Source organism: Protopterus annectens, chromosome 2.part0 (assembly GCF_019279795.1).
Source record: "Protopterus annectens isolate FY-2018-M chromosome 2.part0, PAN1.0, whole genome shotgun sequence".
NCBI classification, from domain to species: Eukaryota; Metazoa; Chordata; order Ceratodontiformes; family Protopteridae; genus Protopterus; species Protopterus annectens.
The window spans coordinates 181,169,248-181,196,300 of NC_056728.1; positions in this window are offsets into that span (position 1 = coordinate 181,169,248).

Here is a 27,053-nt window from a genome sequence, read left to right on the forward strand (position 1 = left end):
CCTGGAATAGTGAAGCATTTAAACCAAAGGGGTGGAAAAACAGGGAACAATCTTAAAAAAAGGGGCAAATAGTCGAGCTGTGCCGGCCACAACTGAGAACCAGAAACAACAGAGGGGAAGCCATCCCAGTGGACACGAAGGTATGTGTAATCTTGCGAATACTATCCACAGGTACCTTTCAAAGGCCAACTGGAGACATAATGGGGATCTCACAGGCATCAGCATCCAGGGTACTACACCAGTTCCTGGATGCCATGTTACCACATGCCAATGAGCATATATACTTACCCCGAACTCAGGAGGAGTTGGCCAGCAATATGTGTCACTTCCACTGTGTGGCGCACTACCCGGAGGTACTGGGTGTGATAGACTGCACGCACATACAAATCAAGTCACCACCCAGTGAGCATGGTAGGCACTACATAAACCACAAAGGATTCCACTCCATCAACTGCCAGATCATGTGCAATGCCCAGGGCATTGTCATGGATGTGTGTGCTGGCAGCCCTGGAAGCTACCATGACACCCATATCTGGCATGCCTCACAGCTGTATCAGGTATTTTTCAGGGGGGACTTCCCACATGGCCACCTTGTGGGGGATGCTGGCTATGCACTGGAGCCATGGATGATGACTCCCATCAGAAATGCACACACACCCATGCAAGAACGCCATAATGAGGCACACGCACAAACCAGAATCATCATAGATCGTGTGTTCGAGATGCTGAAATCATGGTTCCGGTGCTTGGACACATCTGCTGGAGCCTTGCAGTACTCTCCAGGCACGTGTGCCCACATCGTCATAGTATGTGCCATGCTACATAATATGATCCTGCGGAAACAGCTGCAGCAGGGACAAAATGGTGAAGGCCCTCATAGCCCACCGCAATTGCCAAGGCCATCAAAGGCACAGAGGGATTCAGACCATGAACACACTGTGCCAGCCTCAGTAGGCAGATGGAGGCATGCCCAATATGCCTATGCCTTGGCAAAGAGGGAACGTTTAGCACATACTCTGACAGTGTAGGCCCCTATGGACTGACACACCACTCCACCTGCACACACAGTAAAATGGATGGCACACAAACACAACCACCTGTAAATTGTAATGTATAGGTGGCCCACTGTGTGAATCCTACATAGGCAGCCCTCAAACATTGTACACACAACAGTTATTGGAACACGGAATGTCAACACCTGAACAGTACATGCGCCTATCAGCATATGGTGGTGCTGTGTGTATAGGTTCCCAGGTACATCGGTAGGTACACGGCCGATTGTCAGAGGCCATACACCAAATGGGGAAAACAGTGTCCACTGTCGCCACAACATCGAGTAACCAACTGTCGCTTAGTGGAGCAGAGGCAATTGTGGGAGCACATGTGTGTAAGCACTGTTCTGCACACACTCAGCACGAAGTCCCTGCTGCGTTAATGAGGGGCTCCACATAATATAATCATGGATGTTGTGTCAAGGCATGGGGTGTACCCATGACAGGTATTCATCACCCCAGCATGCTCCACCTACGGTCGTTTGAAGGTGTAGCACAGTATCGTGTGTGGCTCACTGTGATATACATAACCAATGCCGGAGCACATCCAGTAAACCTGACATAGACATACCATTAACTGGACTCATCAATATGTAAACTAACTGAGTTACCCATGTGAGTGCAGTATGGAGTAACAGCCATAGTATACTCCACGTACAAAACGACATAACACGTGTACAAATCCCAGATGGCCATGTGTTAAATGCAGTGACCATCATGCATGTTCCCGGTCCCACATCCTGCAAGGGATGTAACGTAATCCCGGAGGCACGAGTAATGCATTTCGGATGCAGGTCATCAGATCATATGTGTAGCACACGTTAGCGGGAATATGCATTGCCCACTGCTGGTAAGCGACGTTTAAATATGACTATATGGATATGCACGAAACAGGGATAAGCTTCTCCGAATATTGTGCAGATCACGGTCAATGATGTCCAGAACAGGTGAAACCAGCATTATTCACCCCTTTACTAATAGCGCCTGCTCTGAAGGGTAAAATGACCACTGCATGGAGTAGAACACACAATCATGTATAGAATCACCTAACACTATTTCTAGCCAAGATGTACCTATGGTAGGGTTGCCACCTCTTCAAATGACCAATGTGGGACATACGTCAGATGCCTGCAGGCCGACACATACACCTGGCCAGTACGAAATTCAGAACTTCACTGTTTTGCCTAGATAAAAGCTCATTCTTGTAATGTTTCCTTACTTATTCTGTTTGTATAACATATAGGTGGTTCTGATATAGAATAACTGTTTTATGCAACTATTACATGCACTATAGGAAATAAGTATGTTCTAAAATCTCAGGACATTTGCCATGTTTAAAAATATTTTGCAGGACACAACTGCCCAAAGAGGGACTATCCCTTGCAGAGTGGGACAGCTGGTAACCCTAACCTACGGCAGGTGTGTAATGTGACAGGTACAGACACAAATGTGCAGAGTCCAGGAAACAGTATACACCAACAAGTACACAATGAAAGGTGTAGCTTGCCTGTCACTTTCCCCGTCTCATATATATATATATATATATATATATATATATATATATATATATATATGTACACATATATACATATATATATATATATATATATATATATATATATATATATAATACAGATAGAAAGGGCGATAGAGTGATATATGTTGATATATACGGATTCAGCGATATCTGCAAATATATATAGATAGGTCAACGGCATTCATAACAATTTGGCGGCACAAATAAATAGGATACCGCCAACTATGGAATGTGTAACATACCAACATGCGTAACCACGAGGCTGAAAGACCGAAAGAACACAGTACCGAAACAGTAGAACCGCGTGTAATAGTATGATGATATGAAGGGTCATTTAGTTACTGCTGCCGGTGTTGCGGTCCATGTAGGTACTGTGTTCTACTGTGTTTGTGAGTGCCGTAGTCTGTGTATGTGTGTGTTGAGGGTGCTGTGTGTGTCTCCGTGTGACTGTAATGTGTGTGTGTGTGTGTGTGTGTGTGTGTGTGTGTGTCTGCCTCATGTGTCTGTTAGTGCCAACTCGGAGGTAGATCATTACGGTAGGTGTGGGTATAGCTAGCCATAGGCATACGGTTACCACCTGTCCCACATTAGAAGGGACAGCCCCTCCCTGGGCAGGTGTGTCCTGACATAAAACATTACAAAGGGCAAATGTCCGGGATTGTAGGACATTAATATGTCCAATATAAAATGTAATAGTTGCATTAAATAGTTATGCCTGTATGCAAGAAACGTAAATGTTACATGCAATATGATAAGAAGCCAAATTCCCACAATAGGTATGTATTGAGGATAAAAGTATGTGCTAACCTGTGTACTGACCATGGCTATGTGTTGGCCTGTAAACACCGCTGTGCATCCCGCAAGTGTCCAACAATGGCCATATGAAAAGGTGGCAACCCATGGCAAAGAGGTTCTGTTACCAACACAACCGCAATGACTGCAAATATCTGGGACTGAAATACACGGGATAGCTGTCATTTAGACATATCCCTTTACATATCGCTGCAATTCCGGAGGTATGGAAGTATCAACCTCACCTGCATACTATATAGAAACTAATTAACAATGGCCCAATGTACAATCCCGTAACATAAGTCTACTAACTGATAGCTCTTTAATTAGGGACGGAGCCCACACACATATATATATATATATATATGGAATATGTAGAAATGCAAGCCCCACAAACCTGTATATGCTACGTACACCCACCGACATCCCCCACACTAGAAACTATAGCAATACAGACTGTAATAACAGCACAAACATCCAGTCAGTCAATTACATCTGCAGAACCATCAGCATACCTTGTGAGAGACACAATTAAAGGTGCCATGTAAAATTGCAGCTGTTATATAATGGAACAAACGGCGATGTTAGAGGTTTTGTTTGCAATAGTCCGTTATCAGACGTTGGGATGACAGGTACACCCACATGTTGAACCACATACTCTAGCTGTCACACACAATCCACGAGGGACATGAATGCAAAGTATAATTGTCTCTGTGCATAGCAGTTGCAATTACACATAACAAAACACAATACAGGCCGTCTGCCCGAAGGTAGGGCAAATGGGCAACGCCCAAGTGGAGAATTCAATTATACCCCACTGTTGCCACGTAATTGGTGAATGGAGTAGCTGCACAGTTGATATGCAAGTAATTAGTCACTCAGGAACACCAGTTGGCGGGAGGAAACCACATGTTACAGGTATTGACGTATATAAGGATGACTTGCCAGACATTCAAACCGTATGCTCATACAAAATACCTGTTTAAGCAGTGTGAGAGAGATAGAGACAAAAGTCCGTAATGATAACAAGATATGTAGAACACTCGGTATGTAAGTTTATGTATAGCATGTTTTTTTATTAATTATTTACTGTATGTATAACCTGGTTTGCATTAATTAAAAGTGTCCGCAATGCATAAAGTGGAAAAGGTATTTATGTAGTGATGTCTTGCTGAGCATACTAACACATGTAGAAACTGTGCGTCCAGCAGTGGGCCACAAGGTACACATCACAGACACCACAAAGGATGCTACATGAGGGTTTTAAACAGAATAATTCCATACAACCCGCCGTCAGTGGTAGGGTATGTCCAACAAGTACGTGACACAGCAGAGGATAGTATATGTTGATATACAGTCACAGTAGGCATGTGTATGGGCATATAATGACAATGACATGTCTAAGGTGGTCCTGCTGTGCAAGTATGCTTTGCATTATGGGATACTATGTGAAATATGTGTAATGTATAGTATTGTAGGTAGATATGTCAGATATTTTACACAGCATAACAGGCATATCATGCATACCAAAGGTATCGTCTATTGGCATGTACAATAACAGGATACATATGGCTTGTAGGCATGGGACATTGCAATAGCATGATAGCTAATCTAAATGGAAGGGCTACCAAGTAACCATGCATAAAGGACATGAAATAGCTTCACAGGTTCATAGTGGGGTACTATGCAGTCTGGCAAGTCCATGTGTAAGTACAACTACAGTGTTCACACCAGTGGCACCTCTCTAGGGTAGTGTCCTGTGAACAGCAGAGCCATATGTTATCTGCACTTCTGCACAGTACAGCCACTGCAGTGATCCCTGGCGTATATGTATCTCCCAACCACCAAGGGAGGTACCACATGAACAGTGTTACTGAGTGTCCCTGCGTGATGTACCTAGGACTCATGTTCCAAAGCATGGTGAGTGTCCGGTTTGGGAATGTAACCCTCAAGCACATCCCACTCATTGTTGCGTGTGTGCACATATCCATGAGCATGTTGCTCACATTGGCTTTTGCTTATGTCGCGTATGTGGAGTATATCCATTAATATTGTTGTGGACATGGGCCCTGTCTGTTCAGCAGAGGTCACCACTGAGTATGTAGTATGCAAATGTGTACAGACATGGTGTCCATAGTTCAGCCGAATACTTTAACTGTCGGAGCTCAATAAACGTCATGGCGTGTTAATGGTGTGGTATGTAAAGCTGTAGCTGTTGTGTAAGGTACACCCTAAATGGGGTGGTGTACCCTTGAATGTGTGTAGAAGTCTTGAGTTCAGAGGTACAATGGGTGCCTATGTACCAGCTACGCACCCAGTACAGATAAGTGTGGCCATGTAGAAGGATATCCATGCCACAGTGGCAATACGGTAACCACAGGAGTGGGTGTGACATAAGTGTGTACTACAAACATGTACAATGTGACATGCATGTATGGGACTGCCACCTATGTAATAGTCAGTGGGTGAATGGTGTAATGCAAAGGTGATGTTCATGCACCTTGTGTCATGCAGCTTGAGGCCATGATATTCATATCAGGCATCTGTCACAGTGACACCCGTATGGATGGAGTCAGTATCAGCTGGTGGATCAATCATGGTGCTTTGTATGCAGGGGTTTGTAAAGCTAGACAGGGAAAGTCTCTCTATGCTAGCCTGTACCTCAGGGAAGCATATACTGAACATGAGGGGCCCAATGACTGAGGACTGTGGTATGCCAAATGTAACTGAAATGCAGTAGGTACTATGGTATGCTACCCTCATTGTGTGTATCCTGTCCATGAGCCACGTTGCATAACATCCTGAGACATAGGGTACGATGTGCAGGTGGATGTGTATGTTGTCAATACCAGAATGGAGAACGGTGCTGAAAGGCAATGAAAGGACAATGTAGGATGTGTGGACTCCCGTACCATCATCAACTACCCTGGTAACTGTATGAAAGGAGTCCACCAGGTGTAGGGGCCATGCTCTGGCCCTAACAAGTCCAACCCGGGTGGCATCAAAGGATCGGAGCCCAACAATGTCTCTGTGAATGACATCCTGGATGATGTCCAGTCAGGTGTGTAGGACTATAGTCCCACTCGTGCATTGTGGTGCCACCTGTGTGGAGTGTAATAAATGTTGCTCTCTGCCATTCAGGGGCCACAATGTCTGATACAAAGCTATTACTGAATATGGTGGCCTAGTGGGGGATGCATGTCGTTCAGAGGTTTGTGGACATCACAACCTGGGACTTTGGAAGGTGACATGGGGCCAGTGTCCCAGGACATATAGAGTGCAGGTTAGTACTGTGTTGGTGTGACTGTAGGACGCCGCAATGTTCCTGTATGGATTGTGGCCCTGTAGTGAGTGAGAGGGTGTAATGTTAGCATTGAATCCATCTGCCAGCATGTTGCCAACATCACCTGGGTCTGTAATGTTCCTGAGTGACTGTTGTATGTGAGAGCAGATGTGGGTGTTGCCATCGACTGCTGACATACCACCATAATGCCTTGTGGTATACCCCGGAATGTGTTGCAGTAATGTTTACGTAGCTAGTCTTGGAGTATGTGATGAGGGATCCCGTGGCCCTACCGAGGCTGACCAGTGAGCTACCCCACCCATGGGATTATACACCACTGTGCAACAGCCTCCACCTGTTGTTGTACATTATGTCCATGGAACTTGACCACCAGAGTGGCATCTGTTATCTGGTGTGTACCATCATGGGTCAGTGTGGAATAGCATAATCCATGCAGTCGTGTATGTGCTAATGAAGTGCACTGGGGTATGTTTCAGCATTTGTATGTGGATTGTTCATCTGCACGGGTGTCATGATGTTAACAACCGCTGTCATAAGACGTCTGTAGTAGGTGTTGTAGTACTCATGTACTGTGTATGCCATAAAGAGTGTGGTGCCAGGATGTGGCTAACAAGGTTGATTAGCATATGTTCGGAATCCACCAATGAGGGGATAACCCCAGGTGTGGAACACCAGTCACATGTTGGTAGAGTTCATGTCAAGGTTAATGTTGGTCTTGGAGGTGGTGTGTATGGGTTGATCCAGCCGAGTGGAGGTTATGACTCATGGATGTGTCGGTACATGAGTGGCTATCCCAGTTAAGTGTGGGGTAGTGTCAGTCACACATCAGTAGTAGCTGTCTGAGCCCTACTGTCCAGTGCACCAACAAATGAGGTCTTGTAACCGTGGGGTATGTTGCTGAATCTGTAGCTTGTTACAATGTGTATAGCGGTCCCGGCCACAGTTAGTTGCACGTGGAGCACCTCTGATACATTGTGCTAAGTAACTAGCCAGGATGTGTGTACAACAAAGTGGGATATGGGAACACCTCAGCTGTGGGAGTGCCGGTCCAGGTATGTGCCTGAAAGGTATGGTCTGTCTATAACCTGTCATTGCAGGCGTGCTCTGCAGAGCCTAGAGGCAGGTCCCAGTCACTGCAGAGATATTGGAGTGGTGCATTATAAGGTTTGCCTTGCCTGCGTGCATCACAGAGGAAGTTGCAAGCATTGTGTCACATGACCCCATGTCTTGCTTGCCAGTTCCCGTTTGGAAACTGTGCAAGACAGGCAGTACAGAAGCAGCAAGAGCCTTACATGTGATCTGTACTCCCAGGCCTGACAGGTGCAGGTCATCTGTGCCAAAGCATTGTATTTGACCAGGTCAGTCAAAGCGGACAGATACCAGATGCCTGTGGAATGACAGCAGAAGCATAGGCAACTGTTGAAGTGACACAGTCAGTCATTGTACAGTAGTATCGGGTCTGGATGAATGCATAATGCTCCCCAGGGCTAGGCCCACACCTTCAGGGCTACAAGACTGGTGAGCTATTGCATGTCCCTGCACACGTAGTCTGTGAAGTGGCATCTCAGGGCAGTCACACTAATATGGAGAATGACAGTCACATCGTACCTGGTGAGGTGTGGCATGGGTGCATAGGTTATGTTGCAGAACTAGTTACCCGACAGCAAGATGTAAGCGACTATCGCCTTGTGTAGCCTGCTGTGTGGAACTGCAGTGTGACCGCGTACAGAGTCACCTATGACTTGTGTGTTGTGTATGTTATAACACCCTATTGGCTGTATGTGATGGGCACACATGAGTCTGTGGGCTATAAATTGGTGATGTTGTGTTCTGTGATGGGGGCTGCCTCTGGTGCCTACACAAAGTATGGAGAGGTACTGCACAAGTTGTCCTCGTATGTGTGGCCTGTGGTGGAGATCATGTGAGACTATGTGATGAGTGGGATGTGTTGCGAATGTTACACATCCCCACATGACTGTCAGGTGCAGTCAGGGTTGGTGACAGCATTACCCACAGGCTGTAGTGTCGTATGTTGGGAGGTGAGCATTGAATGTGTACATGAGACAATTACTCTATCGCCACATGTACGACATATCCATCATATAGACAGGAAATAGCACTGGTACGTGACAGTTGGACATGCCTGTATATGCAACCATGTCTCACAGGATATGTGCGTTACTTGTGTACAACAGCTGTTGTACCATAAGCAAGCTGGAAATTTTAGGACAGCCAGTGTACCTGTGGGAAATGGTGTGGAATGGGTGCTGTATTAATCAGTAGCTCATGGCATGCTCACAAGTTCTGAACAAGTGCCTAGCATGACCATACAATACAGACAGGGTGTTGGATAATATCAACCCACAAGTGGTGACGACAGTCATAATGGGTGGCACCGCACTATAATCCTGCTGAGTATGGTGTGCATGTCCATGAACCATTATCACTGAAGATGTTAGCAGTACAGATGTTCAAGACAGTACGGATGTTTGATTACAAATACCTTTGTATGTCACAGGAGTGTTCTACCAGAGGCCTGTTGACAGACTCACAACTACAAAAGGTGCCAGAGTGACATGTGCATATCACACCAGTGCCAGCTACAGTAGTACAGGGTTAATGTGTTGTACTCCACCCTCATTGTATCCCATACCACACAGACAAATGTTAGGCATCTGTGTATGTAAGGATGTGAATGGCCTGACCTATGAGGAATAGCTGTGTCAGTGTTGTGAACAACATACAGAATGGGCTGTGTGGGTGAGGTGTGTGACATATGTGCACATTCTGATGGATGATATCTGCATTGTCACCCCTAGGTGAACATCCCTGTACACATTAACTACCACCTAGGCTATGGTCAACATTATGGACACTGTGTAAGGGATGGTGCTGTGCAGTACACCTCCCTGCCTTGGTGACGTATCCAGGCCTCTTGGGTAGTCATATGAGGTACCCATGTCATGACAGGGTGCCATCCATGAGCACAGAGATCATTGGACAGACATATACAGCACTGGGGTGACCAATATTGGATCACATATCACCTTTAAGGGGTAATGGTCATGGGTTGATGGGCGATACCAGCCTTCACAATCCTCACCTCCACTGTGCAGCATGCTGTCTACCTTACATAAAGACATTTGCTACACCATGATGATGGACATGCTACATGTCCATATCCTGATCTGTAAGACATACGTCATGGACAGCCACCATCCTAATACTAGGATCGCCACATGAGGGACAGATCCCTGTGCCATACATGTGACATACTCCCACCAAACCATGCAACCCTGTCCATCAAAGCTGTACATGTCATCCCAGTCATACATGGTGTGATGGCCGCATGGTAGATGTAGTATCAACTGTCCGGATCAGTAATGTGGCACTGATGCACCTCGCAGTGGCATAATGGCTGTCTGTTACAGCTAGGAAACCTTGCCCGTACATGCTATGGTTGATAACCATCCCTGCGAATGACGTCCGACTAGCCATTGTCCCATGTCTATCACATTTGCAACACAGGCGATCGGTGGCAGTATGTTGAACAGCTGTACATTGCTGTGTAGATGTATATGGCAAAACACATGCATGTAGAGGTGTCCATGCGTATGCATGCATTGTCACTGCTCAAGTCCATTAAGGCTGTGTCTGTGTTGATATGTGACATATACACAGCATCAAGGTCAACAGCATTACCATGGACACATCCAGGCATGTGCAGATAGGTAAGAACACCAGTGCAGGCAAATAGACATGCCCACATCAAGACAGCATTCACATGGAGTATGAACACTGTAATGAGGTGACACACGTATATGGTGATGATATCCAGTGCATAACGGGTGTTACATGTGTGTGACACAAACACGTCAGTCGTGTCAGTGTCATCATGATTTGCAAAGATAACTGTGCAGATGTACTAGATGTCATAGAAATGTATGTGCAGCAGTATCTCTGTACATCTCTGAAACTGTGACCTGTCACCATCATTATGCCTTACAGATAATGCCTCGTACACGCCTTCCAGCATACAGCCGCCAGGAGTATGATGTCCTCATCCCATACCTCCATGAGAACTACGAGGTGTTGTTCAGCCATGTGCCATAGCATGCCCAGCAGCGGGACGACCTGTGGCAGGATCTATGCAGGAGGGTGAACGATGTGGGTGGCCATAACTGCACCCACCAGCAGGTGAGCAGACACTGCACGGACTTGATACGACATGCAAAACAGCGTGCCACTGCAATCGCCAGGGAACAAGGTGGAACAGGTGGTGGGTCACCAACCCAGCCCCCACTCACACACACCAAGGAGCTTCTGGCCAGTCTGGGGACACCCTCAGAACAGCATCCACACACACTAGCTGCCATCGTGGAGGTGGGTGTCTCCCAACCAATGAGCCTGGAGTTGCCTGTTAAGTCAGTACTGCACATATGGCTATTATATCCCATTTAGTTGCATGCATCACTGTACATTATGTAAAGTAACAACATATGCAAGGTATGTGGACACACATGCTGCATACTACAGTATGCTACCCTGTGTATGCACACATGTGCATACTATATGCTATTATACAGGCAACTCTGTTAACATGCACAGTGCACCCTGTGGCTGTCATACAGTCATGGATAATGTTCATACTGCTGTGTCACCCCTATACAGGTACCTCTGGCGTGCTGCACAGACATGAGTCTGTTGCAGGTGAGACTGTCATCAGTATCAGGCATGTTAAAGCATAGATCTATTTGCCATGTGGCGAGTTAACAGTTGTACACTTGATGTTCATTCCAGTCACGATATACAGGTCGCATCACCCATCATTCACACAGGCCACCCATGTGCAATATATACAAACAAAATGATACACCGACTTGAAACCACAGTAGTTGTCATTGCTACATGTGTGGTCAGCTGTGCATACGATGGTGGAGTTGTTCTACAATGGAGGCATATGTAGTATGCATTGGAACAACATGTGTGGTACGCAAACAGTACCACACAGTGAGCTGTGATATGGGCAGACCACAGGTGTCACCATTGTGTTATATGCCCCTGCATTGGGTGCACACATTGTGATGTGCCATCTGACATGTCCCAGACATGTAGTGTTCTGGCTGCAATATTGTCACACTATCCCATGACCCATACCCCACATACCAAACATACAACCCATTGTCTGCATAGCCCTGTGGATGGTGACATATCTGACATCTATGGGTGTATGTCATATTGGACAACACAGACATGTGAGATAGATGGCCATCACACACATTTGGCCAACACATGTGCACACATGGCTATGGGGGATGGCCAGAGACACGTAGCCACACAGTAGATGTGATGTGTATACACCCTGTTGCACATTGTCCACATATGGTCCAATTATAGCTTTAGTTGACTGATTATACAGTTGATGTGGTACACTGGACATCCTAAAAGCCTGTGCACAGCTAGTGGAGGTGTCACTGAAGTCTACCATATAAGATCTGTTGAACATCACGACTGTGTCATAGCATGACAGTAGTCACCTGTACAGCTTCCACAGACATTGACACCACATCAGGCCACAGATACTGTACATTTCTCTTGCTGCTGTAGGACATCACCATTAGCTGTGCACCTAGTGTGTGTGGTACATCAATGTCATGTGGAAAATGGTGAATTGACATGTCCGCTATGTGTGGACATGTTTGCCAGGCAGCTAAGACCCTGTAGTTGTTGTGCAGGGGTGTCATCTGTAGGTCCTCCAGTGACCTGTCACTTGACACAGCATGGTTTGGTGTGTATACACCTCAGCATCGTGGGTCACAATCCACAGTTATGTCATGGGTATGCATGCAGTTATGGCTATGCAATGTGTACATATTATGCATTGTACAGCAATATAGATGCCTCATGATGCCATGCAATGGCACAGTGTCTGTACTTCACACTGTATAGCAATGTAGATGGCTCACACTACCCTTTCATGCTCATGCACATTTGCTAAACATGCATTCTATCTGTAGGGCATACAGACAACACCACAATGTGATGCCCATTACGATGCTGTACATGTGTCAGAACACCATTGTGTCAGACATGTATGCATGTTAATGCACACGTCAGCAGATTACATGTCAAGGTCACGTCAGCCAGGTGTACTGTTATCCTGTTCTGGTCCACATGGTGAATCACGGGGATGCATGCATACTACCATGATTGTGTGAACAGCATGGCTACTGATATGACACCTGCTTGCTGTAGTGTGCACCCCAGGGAGATATGCTTACTAACACTATTAATGTCTCAGCTGCATGCCCTCTGCTGTATCACAGGCATGCTGCATGCCATCTGTCAAATCACATGCATGGTGTGTCTGTGTGTGTGTGTGTGTGTGTGTGTGTGTGTGTGTGTGTGTGTGTGTGTGTGTGTGTGTGTGTGTGTGTGTGTGTGTGTGTGTGTGTGTGTGTGTGTGTGTGTGTCTGTGTGTGTCTGTGTGTCTGTGTGTGTGTCTGTGTGTGTGTCTATTGTAATTTAGAGTCTTTCTTTGCATTCACAGGTGATGTAGGTGTGTTACCCTCCTGTGGTTCATCTGATGTTAGTGTCCCCACAGATACTAACAGTGATGAACATATGCATGAGGTACAGGCAGGGTTGTCAGGGGCTGAATCTGTGCCAATGGTTGCCATCCCAGCTATGTCCCCCTCTTCCCTGCACACAGTTCTGCTGCTAACACATACCGCATCACCAGTGGCCATAGATGAAGGACAGTCAGTGTCTGTTAGCATGGAGCAGGAATGTGTGGTGGCTACAGAAGGGGTGTCTACTCACCATGGTGTCAATGTAATGACTGCAGATGTACCACACAGGCATGTGGCCGGTGCTGCTCGTAGGAGGACCTCTGGCAGACATGCATCTGCAAGACAGAGCGCAGCCGCTGGTATCACCAGACGCATGTTCCAGACTCTAATGGCGGCACAGGCACGTGCTGAATGGCAGAACAGAGAGGGGCAGAGGCTGCAGAGGGCTGCTATCCGTACCCTAAATGACAACATCCAGGCATTAGCAAATGCTCAACAGCAGATTGCTGATGTTCCGGACAGGCGATTGGGTGACATGGTTGGAATCCTTGACCATGGCATGGCAATCCACGAGCGTGAGCTGTCTGTGCTGGAACATTTGGTAGGAGTGAGGCATAGGCCACGTGGACATAGGCCAGCTACACCACCTAGTGCAGGTCAACGTGAGCATGCCACCTCACATGCCCGCTCCCATAGTGCTAGTAGCAGTAGCAGTGCAGCTGGTGCTGCGCTGTCCACACCAGGACACAGCAGGCCACGTGGACGTGGCCCTGGACATTCCCAGTGGGGACACGGTTCCAGTGGACATGTGTCGTCGGACAGTAGCCAAGCTGTACCTCCGCATGGTAGTGCCCGTGCAACCCCTGGCAGGCACAGGTCATGTGGCTGTGGCTGGACACAGTGAGCTGTACAACCTGGTCTGTACAATCTGGAGCTGTCAATAATACCCTGTGTAGGCCTCAAAAAAGGCAGAACTGTGTGCACACATACACACACACAGCTAAGACATCTGTAGGGCACCACAACACCCACATGCATACTGAACAGACAAGTCCAATCATATCACTGGCCCTTACCCACACACAAGATGTCATCCATTGGTGCAGCCTATGCTCCTGGCAAACATTATCACCCTGTGCATATGATGAAGCTTGTGCTGCATCCCTGTCATCCACACCATTGGAGCAGGGACATGCTCAAATGGTCTGATGCACAGGGTGAACAGAATAGTGAGAAGTGTATATTACATTAGTTGTGTAAGAATAGTGAGAGAAGTGTATATTACATTAGTTGTGTGTGAATAGTGAGAGACGTGTATATTACATTAGTTGTGTACTGTTGACATGCACCAGACATACCATGTAGTACAGGTTTAGCATGCATTGTTATATGTTCACAGTATATGTCTCGGTAACAGCAGTAACAGCATGTTGGTAATGATGCCCTGGTTCCCTCCTTATGGTCTACTTGCATGTGCCTACAGGTAGCACTGTTTGCAGTCTCCCATGTGTAACTGTGGAGTACTCACAGGCACATATGACAATATCAGCATGCTATACATAGCCTCAGCCTGACTGTTTGAAAGTCTAACATAACACAGATGTCCACACATATACTGATCCAGAAGCATGTGGGCAGTTTAATAGGCTACAGTGGCTAGAGACGTGACATCTATACCAGGTCACATCACAGGTATGTTGACATGGTGCAGGGGTTGTACACAGTGGTCTGGCCAATGATAATGTTAGAGGCTGAAACACGAATCAAATGTAAACCAACGAATCCAAAAAACAAAAACGGACTCCTTGTACCAGCAGAAGAACCAAAACGTAATCTTAACGCAATTTTTATTTTGAAGTACACAAGCCGCCGCCACGTAGCTTCTTCAGAGAATTACAAAACATTACACTTTTCAAATGCTTTTTATATGAAGCTAAGAGGAAGTGACATCACTAGAAAGTAAATAGAACACTTGAAAAATAATGTTAATAAAAAACATAATATAATAGGTTGTCAGTATAACTAGACAATCACTCAATAATTAAAGAATTAAAAAATAAAATATTAAATATTTACACTAATTTAAAACATATAAAATAAATATTTATTAAGCACTGTAAATATCAACTTTTAAAAATTCCCTCAAAATACAGGCAAAATGTCCACTAACTAATACTGGTCAAAATAACCTTTTTGTGTAAGAATAAATTACACAAACAAGTGCATAAGTAATGCTTATTAAAAAGGTTCAATACTGAACCTTGGTAATAAGTGCGATACCACCAATAACTATCAATATTAAGAAAAAACTGACTATAAGTAACCTCTACTAAAGTGGCATACAGAGTTTATCTTAAATAACTCTTCATTTTTAAGACTGCAGAGATGTTACAATACTCATTGAGACCTGGGTGGCTAAAAGCATCAGTTCTCAATTGCCACTCAAGTTCACGTAACTCTAGAAGTAATGAAGTGGGCCCCCCACGTATGTTATTGTTAATCTGATCAATAGCCATAAATGTGAAAGATTGGCCTGGGTGACTATCGATGTGTTTTGCTAGAGCGTTAGTGTCCTTGTTTTTCTTAATGGCATACATATGCTCATAGACTCGTCCGCGTAATCTGCGGTCGGTCTTTAATATAAAATGAGGCACAACACTCACAAAGGCCACATATACTATGGACTTGCTTTCACAATTAAGCGGTGTTTTATCATGTTTTTGTCCCTGATTTTATAAGATTGACCAGTTTCATTTTATGGCACCAACTACAACAATAACATACATCCCTAACGCGTCTATTAAAACTTTACTAGAATAATCTCTTTGAAGAAGTTCTTTTAAATTAGAATTCCTCTTAAATACAAAATCGGAAAGAAGCCTAACTTTTCTGCAAAACCTGGAGTACTCAAAATATATTGCCAGTTTTTTTGAATTATTGGGATAGTCAACCCTGAATTGAAGTTATATGTAATAATATAACTTGTTGCAAAGTCACGTCTTACACCAAGACTTATGTTGACATCAGTAGATGAAGTATTTACTGTTTGTAACGTTGGTGAATCAAGAATATCAGATTTCATACTGTGGCTTCTTTGCCAGAGAATAGGTTTATAAAAACCACTAGTTCTCTTAGTTGTGACTTCAAAAATTAAATCATCAACTAGGTTTTAGGATAGTCCCTATTAAGGAACATCTCACGAAGCAAATCGCATTCATTAAGGAAGTCCAAAAAATTGCTGCACATCCTTCCTGCTCTCACCAGTTGGTCCTTCACAATGGATTTCTTTTGTCTGAGAGGGTGATAACTGGAGAAATGCAGGAATGAGTTGCAGTATGTTGGCTTCCTAAAAATGCAAGATGTGTAAACATTAAGTTTATTGTCCTTCCTTAATTTCACGTCCAAGTAATCAATTTCCATCTCAGAGAACTTGAACGTAAATTTCAAGAACTCTGTTGTACTATTTAAAACTGACGAACTGGTTAGCTTCTGTTGCATTACCATCAAATAGAATAAAGACATCAAGGTATCTAGTGCAGAATTTTACAAAACCCAGGTATTCACTTGAAGGAAAAGAAAGTTCTTTTCCCAAAATCCCATAAAGAAGTTTGCAACTGATGCTCCACAGGGAGAGCCCATTGCTACTCCCTGTTTTTGTAAGAAAAACTTCTTATCAAAAAGGAAATAGTTTGATGTAAGTACATCCAAGATCTCAGTTACAAGATCTATTTCAGTTTTTGCCCCAAAGTCAGCAAGTAGTATCCATTCACCACCAGTTTCCGGTGGAATGGAAGTGTACAAATCCACGACGTCGATCGTAAGGATTGACGTCGTGGATTTGTACACTTCCATTCCACACCAGGAAGCATTGGAATGGATAGGGCTACTACTTGCTGACTTTGGGGCGCCAAAAACTGAAATAGATCTTGTAACTGAGATCTTGGATATAGTACTTACATCAAACTATTTCCTTTTTGATAAGAAGTTTTTCTTACAAAAACAGGGAGTAGCAATGGGCTCTCCCTGTGGAGCATCAGTTGCAAACTTCTTTATGGGATTTTGGGAAAAGAACTTTCTTTTCCCTTCAAGTGAATACCTGGGTTTTGTAAAATTCTACACGAGATACCTTGACGATGTCTTTATTCTATTTGATGGTAATGCAACAGAAGCTAACCAGTTCGTCCAGTTTTTAAATAGTACAACAGAGTTCTTGAAATTTACGTTCAAGTTCTCTGAGATGGAAATCGATTACTTGGACGTGAAATTAAGGAAGGACAATAAACTTAATGTTTACACATCTTGCATTTTTAGGAAGCCAACATACTGCAACTCATTCCTGCATTTCTCCAGTTATCACCCTCTCAGACAAAAGAAATCCATTGTGAAGGGCCAACTGGTGAGAGCAGGAAGGATGTGCAGCAATTTTTTGGACTTCCTTAATGAATGCGATTTGCTTCGTGAGATGTTCCTTAATAGGGACTATCCTAAAAACCTAGTTGATGATTTAATTTTTGAAGTCACAACTAAGAGAACTAGTGGTTTTTATAAACCTATTCTCTGGCAAAGAAGCCACAGTATGAAATCTGATATTCTTGTTTCACCAACGTTACAAACAGTAAATACTTCATCTACTGATGTCAACATAAGTCTTGGTGTAAGACGTGACTTTGCAACAAGTTATATTATTACATACAACTTCAATTCAGGGTTGACTATCCCAATAATTCAAAAAAACTGGCAATATATTTTGAGTACTCCAGGTTTTGCAGAAAAGTTAGGCTTCTTTCCGAATTTTGTATTTAAGAGGAATTCTAATTTAAAAGAACTTCTTCAAAGAGATTATTCTAGTAAAAGTTTTAATAGACGTTTAGGGATGTATGTTTGCAATTGTTGTAGTTGGTGCCATAAAATGAAAACTGGTCAATCTTATAAAATCAGGGACAAAAAGTACATGATAAAACACCCGCTTAATTGTGAAAGCAAGTCCATAGTATATGTGGCCTTTTGTGAGTGTTGTGCCTCATTTTATATTGGGAAGACCGACCGCAGATTACGCGATCGAGTCTATGAGCATATGTATGCCATTAAGAAAAACAAGGACACTAACGCTCTAGCAAAACACATCGATAGTCACCCAGGCCACTCTTTCACATTTATGGCTATTGATCAGATTAACAATAACATACGTGGGGGGCCCACTTCATTACTTCTAGAGTTACGTGAACTTGAGTGGCAATTGAGAACTGATGCTTTTAGCCACCCAGGTCTCAATGAGTATTGTAACATCTCTGCAGTCTTAAAAATGAAGAGTTATTTAAGATAAACTCTGTATGCCACTTTAGTAGAGGTTACTTATAGTCAGTTTTTTCTTAATATTGATAGTTATTGGTGGTATCGCACTTATTACCAAGGTTCAGTATTGAACCTTTTTAATAAGCATTACTTATGCACTTGTTTGTGTAATTTATTCTTACACAAAAAGGTTATTTTGACCAGTATTAGTTAGTGGACATTTTGCCTGTATTTTGAGGGAATTTTTAAAAGTTGATATTTACAGTGCTTAATAAATATTTATTTTATATGTTTTAAATTAGTGTAAATATTTAATATTTTATTTTTTAATTCTTTAATTATTGAGTGATTGTCTAGTTATACTGACAACCTATTATATTATGTTTTTTATTAACATTATTTTTCAAGTGTTCTATTTACTTTCTAGTGATGTCACTTCCTCTTAGCTTCATATAAAAAGCATTTGAAAAGTGTAATGTTTTGTAATTCTCTGAAGAAGCTACGTTGGTACCTGGCGAAAACGCTTGTGTACTTCAAAATAAAAATTGTGTTAAGATTACGTTTTGGTTCTTCTGCTGGTACAAGGAGTCCGTTTTTGTTTTTTGGATAATGTTAGAGGCCACTTGATAGCATGAGGCCTCACTGTGTAGCAGTAATACCCTGTCACATTACAGGAACATGCTCACACTCACGGGGTCAACAACACTAACACACACCCCATAGTGTTGAGGTGAGGACCCTTGCCTATGTGGTCATCACCGTCACAGTACTGTGAACCCACATGACGCAACACAGTGAAAGAACATGTACAGGTAGCCAGTGTGGCTGAGACCAATGGCATCAACAGGGTAGTGGACTGCATCACCATGAGGGGTTAGGGATCCTGTGTGTTCTGTATGGTAGCATACACCCTCACTCCATGCACCAGACAGCAATACATACCTACATACACACACATACTGTGGAGACCACAAATGTCATACACATATGGATAGCTGATGTGTGTGATACACACACCACACCTGCCTACGTCATACTTTCTTCACTGCAGTATGTACAGATCTCTACAACAGTGTACAGGGGTGTGTAACAATTGAGATGTATTTCCCACCATATGTGGCATATATGGCCACACAAGCAAACACACATGGCAGTACTGTGAATGATACACCTGCTATATGATGATACGTCTGACAGACTTGCAGCAGTATCGGCCGCATTATGAGTACTAACGCTACCTTCGGCAATTGTGCTGCTATATGCACACGGGAGGATGTAAGTGTTACAGGTGTTAAGTGACGTACTGTCAGTAACACCTGACCGCTGTGTAGGTTTTATGTCTCCACCATCAAGTAACGGTAACAGCGTACTGTTTGCACATGTAATGGTAGGATGGCATGTGACACACCTGTGAGCCATCCCCGGCAAACATCCATTTACACAGGTGGATCACCACTTTATGTACACACATCCATCCATACCTGCTGTACATTCTACCGTACTGTCAGTATGTCACCATATACAGGTGTCAATGATGGGGCTGCATTGCAACTGCATGTTATAGTTAGGCACAGATGAGTTACTTACATCAGCTACTGCACATGCATGGTAGCTGCATGCACAATACAGATTGTACATGTGTGTTGGTCCTACATGCCTGTCATGTAGCCATGTTTGTATGCATTGCAATTGGTGGACATGTGTGTTGACATACATAACACATGGACTGTTGTATGATATGATGGGTGTCATGGGTATCTAGTACAGAGGGAATGTGTCCTCGGTCAACATTGCTGCCTCATGTACTGTTAGCATTCAACAGCCATGGACCCACCTTCCATTTGCATGTGTATGATTGCTGTAGCCACTTGTTTGCCCGGAGGACAGCAAAAGCTATGCTATGTACATATGTGTTGTGTGTGTGGTCCATGCACATATCCACTGCAATTACATGTATGACATAGCCAAACATGTGTGTTCATTGGTGTACAGCGACAGTCATCTGTCACAGCTGTGTAAGACCCAGGGCCCCTGGTATGTGTAGAGCCGACCTGGTTATGTACAGTGGTATCATTGCAATGCATAACACATGATGGAACCCTGTTGGTACATGTGTAGTCTGCACAGTTGCTGTAGACCTATGTAGAGTCCACTGGTCATGAGTCACACGGTGTTGTATTAATGTATGGCTGTGTATTGCTGGTCCAATGACATGGTGATGTCGGAGGGCTACATTGTAGATTGTGGTGTGTACCTCTGTAATATGCACCTGAGACATCTGTGATAGCTCCTGAGTGTGTACTGGTCAATACATGTGAGTGGCCTTCATGTACTGTGCCCTTCCGTCTTTAGAATCCGTGTGCATGCAAGATGGCCCTTTGCAACTGCTAGGTGTGTGAGCATGCCCAGTATGCCGTCGTGTAGATGGACACACAGTACATTCCAAACTGTGCCCTTCCGTGTTTAGAATCCGTGTGCATGCATGCAAGACGGCCCTTTGCAACTGATAAGTGTGTGAGCATGCCCAGTACGCCGTTGTGTAGATGGACACACAGTACATTCCAAACTGCGCCCTTCCATGTTTAGAATCCATGTGCATGCAAGATGGCCATTTGCAACTGCTAAGTGTGTGAGCATGCCCAGTACGCCATTGTGTAGATGGGCACATAGTACATTCCAAACAGACGTGTGATACTAAGCGTGTGGGCATGGCCATTGACATCCTGTATAGCGATGGTGGTCATCCAGGCAACAGATGACCATTTTCAATGTCACGGTGGATGCCTACATTGAACACACTGGTTGCTGTCTTGAAGGGTGTACTGTCTGTGGCAGGTCCCGTATCTATGTAGTGTTGTTGTAGTGCTCCGTAGATATTTGGTTGCCCTGATCACACCACTGCTGTGTGTTTTTCTACGTCTACCTTGGGACAGTAATATGATTTCAGACTGCTCACTCTCTATACGTTCCCTATTGGCGTCCTTGCCTTTGCGGATGATGTCACCCACCTAGAAGTATGCCTCTGGGAGTGTTGTGTTCAGTAATCTCGGTAGTGCATTCTGTAAATACGTCATGCTGTAGTGTGATAAGGTAGTTAGGTGTATGTTCAACTCCCAGCCCTGTCAAGTGTGTGTGTGTGTGTGTGTGTGTGTGTGTGTGTGTGTGTGTGTGTGTGTGTGTGTGTGTGTGTGTGTGTGTGTGTTTTTCCAGCTGCCTGGGCACACAGTAATGCTTTTAGATGCCTCACACCACATACATTCCCTATCGGCATCTTTGGCTTTGCAGATGATGTCACCCACCGAGAAGTATGCATCTGGGACTGCTGTGCTTAGTAATCTTGGTAGCACATTCTGTAAATGCATCATGCTGTAGTGTGTTAGGGTAGTTAGGTGTATGTTCGACTCCCAGCCCTGCCAAGTGTGTGTGTGTGTGTGTGTTTGCACGCATGCTCCCGTCTGCCTGGGGACTCAGTCTTGCTTTTAGATGCCGCACACCACAGCAGTTTCCTACTGACGTCTTTGCCTTTGCAGATGATGACATGCACCTAGATGTCTGCCTCTGGGACTGCTGTGCTTAGTAATGTCGGTAGCGCATTCTGTAAATGCGTCATGCTGTAGTGTGTTAGGGTATTTAGGTGTATGTTCCACTCCCAGCCCTGCCAAGTGTGTGTGTGTGTGTGTGTGTGTGTGTGTGTGTGTGTGTGTGTGTGTGTGTGTGCGCATTTGCACACATGCTCCCGTCCGCCTGGGGACTCAGTCTTGCTTTTAGACGACGCACACCAGAGCAGTTTCCTACCGATGTCTTTGCCTTTGCGGATGATGACACGCACCTAGATGTCTGCCTCTGGGACTGCTGTGCTTAGTAATCTCGGTAGCGCATTCTGTAAATGCATTATGCTGCAGTGTGTTAGGGTAGTTAGGTGTATGTTCGACTCCCAGCCCTGCCAAGTGTGTGTGTGTGTGTGTGTGTGTGTGTGTGTGTGTGTGTGTGTGTGTGTGTGTGTGTGTGTGCGCATGCTCCCGTCCACCTGGGGACGCAGTGTTGATTTTAGATGCCGCACACCACAGCAGTTTCCTTCCGACGTCTTTGCCTTTGCGGATGATGACATGCATCTAGATGTCTGCCTCTGGGACTGCTGTGCTTAGTAATCTCGGTAGCGCATTCTGTAAATGTGTCATGCTGTAGTGTGTTAGGGTAGTTAGATGTATGTTCGACTCCCAGCCCTGCCAAGTGGGTGTGTGTGTGTTTCCAGCTGCATGACAACAGTGCATTGCTTTTACAGTATTCACTCTCCATAACATCTGTGCGGCGTCTTTGCCTTTGATACTGCTGTCTGCAGGCTAGATGTGTGCCTGTGTGAATCATGTGATCCACTGATCATGGTAGCGTGTTTTGTAACTGCGTAATGCTGTCGTGTGGTACAGTGCTTACGTTTATGTTTTGCTCCCAACCTGCCACGTGTGTGTGTGTGTGTGTGTGTGTGTGTGTGTGTGTGTGTGTGTGTGTATGTATCTATCTACATATATATATATATATATATATATATATATATACCTATATATAATATATATATATATATATATATATATATATATATATATATATATATATATATATATATATATAAGTATGTATATAGCTATATATATATATATATATATATATATATATATATATAATGTATATTGTATATAGATATGTATGTTGGGATTATCACTCTTGACTCTGCTGCATTGTCTGTATGTGAGCACCTTGGATGTATGTACATCTGCTGTGGCTATGTGATAGTGCACATACTGTGTGCTGTAGTGATCGTGGGTTATACATTTGTAGTGACCGGTTATTGTGTTTCTGGGTATTACACGGGCATTGGAAACAATGTTAGTGCAGCACCTTTGACTGGTCATATGCGGATCTCGGCAACAGTCAGCAGTGGTTATTACATTGGAGTGTGAGTATAGCTCATATCCGTCTGTAGTAACTGTCAATTCTATGCACCTCAGGTTAACATTACAGACGCACGTTTATCCACAGGTTGTGGTACAGATCCCAGGACTGTATGTGTAGACATTGACAGGTGCAGGACTGGGTTGTGTTGGATGCATGGAGGGGTGTCCATGGCCAGTAATGGGGATCTCTACAGCCTGGCAGGTACGGTCTGTGACTGTCTCACAACCTCCTGTATATGGCTGACACATGCTGTACCTGTATATATGCAGACACACACGCTTACCACAAACAGCTACGGCTATCACATACACACACTCATTGCACCACCATTGGGCCATGCAATAACCATTGTCCCTCACACACACACACCTACGTGTACATTGGATGGCTCTATGGCAGCTCTGGACATGTTAACACCACACCCTGTGCATATGATGCCACCTGTGCCACCACCTGTGATGTGTAACATTGATGCAGGATCTGACTAACCTGGTGCTGCTGCACACGGTGGCTTTATTCCACTGTATTGATTTTAGCATGCTGTTAACACACAGTGTGTTACTTCCAGGTGTACTTCAGCAGGCATGATGCATTGCAGCTATGACCATCACTGTAGCATAGTTTACAGCACTGTTACTTCTGATGATGTAGGCTCCATCCATGTGCCATTTCACTGATGTGTGTAGTATTGGCAGCATGTGTGTCTGTGTGTGCAGTACGTGTGTGATGTGTGTAGTACACATGTATACATGCTTACAAACGCATACATGACATTACATGGGCTTCACCATTCGTACACTAGCTTACTCGTTAATCCACATGCGCACACGGGCTAATATGCGTGCACACATGCTTACTCGGGCTTACTGGCATGCATGGGCATAGACACACTGTGGGCAGGTTTGCAGGTCACATCGGTGGTGTCCATGGCGTATGCTGTCAGTCTCCTGATGTTCCCTAGGATAGCTCATGACACGCCTCTTCCACTGAGTACTGACAGCACACATGTGACACTGCTCCGGTGAAGTTACAGTGTTTTGTACATACACACTCATGTTGTCACCTATCTTCTACTCTAATAGTCCCCTTAACCTAAACTACACTGTACAGGCTTGGCCCATATGGCATGACATGTTGTGATTCACTATCCTCAGCCTCACTTGCCTCACGTTGCCTACAAATGCTTCATTACATCTCTGACAGAGCGCTTCCATACATAAGTACCAGTACGCAGTAGCCATGTTGTCTCCAGCTTGCCATTCATCTGCATGGCGTACTAACATCTAACTAAACCTACATTTTGTATGTATATTATCCATATGTCTTGTTTCGAAGTGCAGCGCGCTCTCGTTGCACTGCGCTATGCTTCCACACCAGGGATCGGGGGAGGACAACTACTGGTTCATTGATATCCAATGGACAAAGCCGCTACTGGCCTTGGACTTGGACATTGGCATGCTTCTTCGACTGTATTCATACTGTATTTGCAGCTGTCATTCCTCCATTTAACAACATGCAAAACGTTAGTCGCATAACATCCGGGTACATTTCTGCACATAACTCTGCTCTTGCACGGACAGCTTACTGTTTCATGTATCGCGTAATTATTTGCATAGATTATACATACAGATGGGGTATGTTGCAAATCCCAACATTGTCCGTGCAATGTACGTGTTACGGGCGGTCTTGCACACCCCTACGGGTGTTTGCTGAATAGCCTGGCAGTCATCTTTCCTTGCTGTACTCTCACTCAATCCATACACGCCGGATGCTTCGTGTACCATGGCCTAGGCTTTGCTGTGTGCTATGTCTATTTGTGGTGTATGCATGGCTGTGGATATGTCCCACTGTCATCACTGGTAAAGGTGACACCCTATAGGTACTTCCTGTAGACTGCTGTGTCATTTGACATGTCAGCACATACCTGCAGATGAACTTCCTACTGCAGCACTTTTCATACCTTCTGAGTTATCTTGCAGTCGATAATGCTGTTTCCTCAGACATGTATCTGTTTCTGATCATACCTATCAACCTCCTAGTGCAAAACATCTGTACAAAGCCTGACATGATGGGGGGACAGATAGGGGCAGATTCTACATATTGCTCTTACAAATGTAGATAATTGACAGTATTATAGGTTTTGCATTAGTATGACCTTTCTGATGGATTTGGGGTCTTAAACACATATGTTTATCATTATTTAATGACGTCAGTTCTCAGGTATTTGGCAGACAGGCACAGATTGTGAGAGGAACACACCACACATATGAGGCATACATCTGCACATTCGTACAGTTGCGAGATATGTTTCTGATACTGGACATCGATTTCCTTATGCCAATACACACAATACATGGTGCCATCACAGGCTAGTTACCATTACATTCCTATTGCAGGACACACCCACCCACTGGGTTATATTCCTCACACAGGCCAACAGGTGCTTATCCACACTAATTATTCCATCATGTACCTTATGTGTACACCAGTATTTGTGATTTCCGTCAGTGGCAGAGCTCACGTACGAGTATGGGGGACTGGACACTGTATCGGTGACACTGCATGACACCCTGAGGGACACATGTCTTTTGAGTCTATTAACCTTCTACATTGATTTTCACAGGCCATACATTGTAATTCACATTTGTGGACAAACATGCTTATGACTTGTACATGTTTTGTCATTTGTCCTGACGTCTTTCTTCTCACCTGTCCACCTAGTATCACTAGTTCTGTACATTTCATTAGGACAGGTTGCCTTCATACATCTCACCTGTACACATTATGGGTATACGCCCTGGGGTTTGACCTATGATTCTGTTACATTTGTCATGATAATGTGCCTTTCTGGCAGATTGCTGGCAAGCCATGACGGACTGTGCGGTTAGGTAATCATGACTGACATTTCTATTTCATGATTACTAACTCTCATAACATTCGTATTCCTGACTACGCAATTATTCTATCAACGGTCTGACTTTGTCTGAGGTATATTTAATATAGTCCCTATTTGTCTGTCGTGTACTATGCCTTAGTCCAGCTGTCTTATTCTGACATTCTGGCAGGTATGGCTACCATCTTGGTCGTACGCGTGTCCATCCATGATAATCACCTACATGACACTGATATAGGTCCCTACGTCTTCCCCCAATGGTTTACACAATATCCAGTAGATGGGTTGCACCATTTTGGAGAATGTAGGTGTGTGCTATACCCACATAAGTATATTGATCACTCCCATGGGGCATATCTAATAGATCTGTACCAACCAACACCTTGGCCCAATTCTGCATACCCATGATTCCCATACCTGACACACCTCCACAGTACCCATTAGACATGTTTAATGTGAGTGATAATAAAGTGTGAGGACACTTCCGAGCACTCCCCACTCTGCGGATATCAGCTCGTACGTCATACATTCAATCGACCCATGTGTTATTACCCTTGCACCTGCTACTGTTGCATGTACACCTATATCGTAGTTGCATGTGTGACTTCTTTTGCATCAATGATGGTTCGCACTTCGGACAGGATCAATTTTTGGGGTCCTG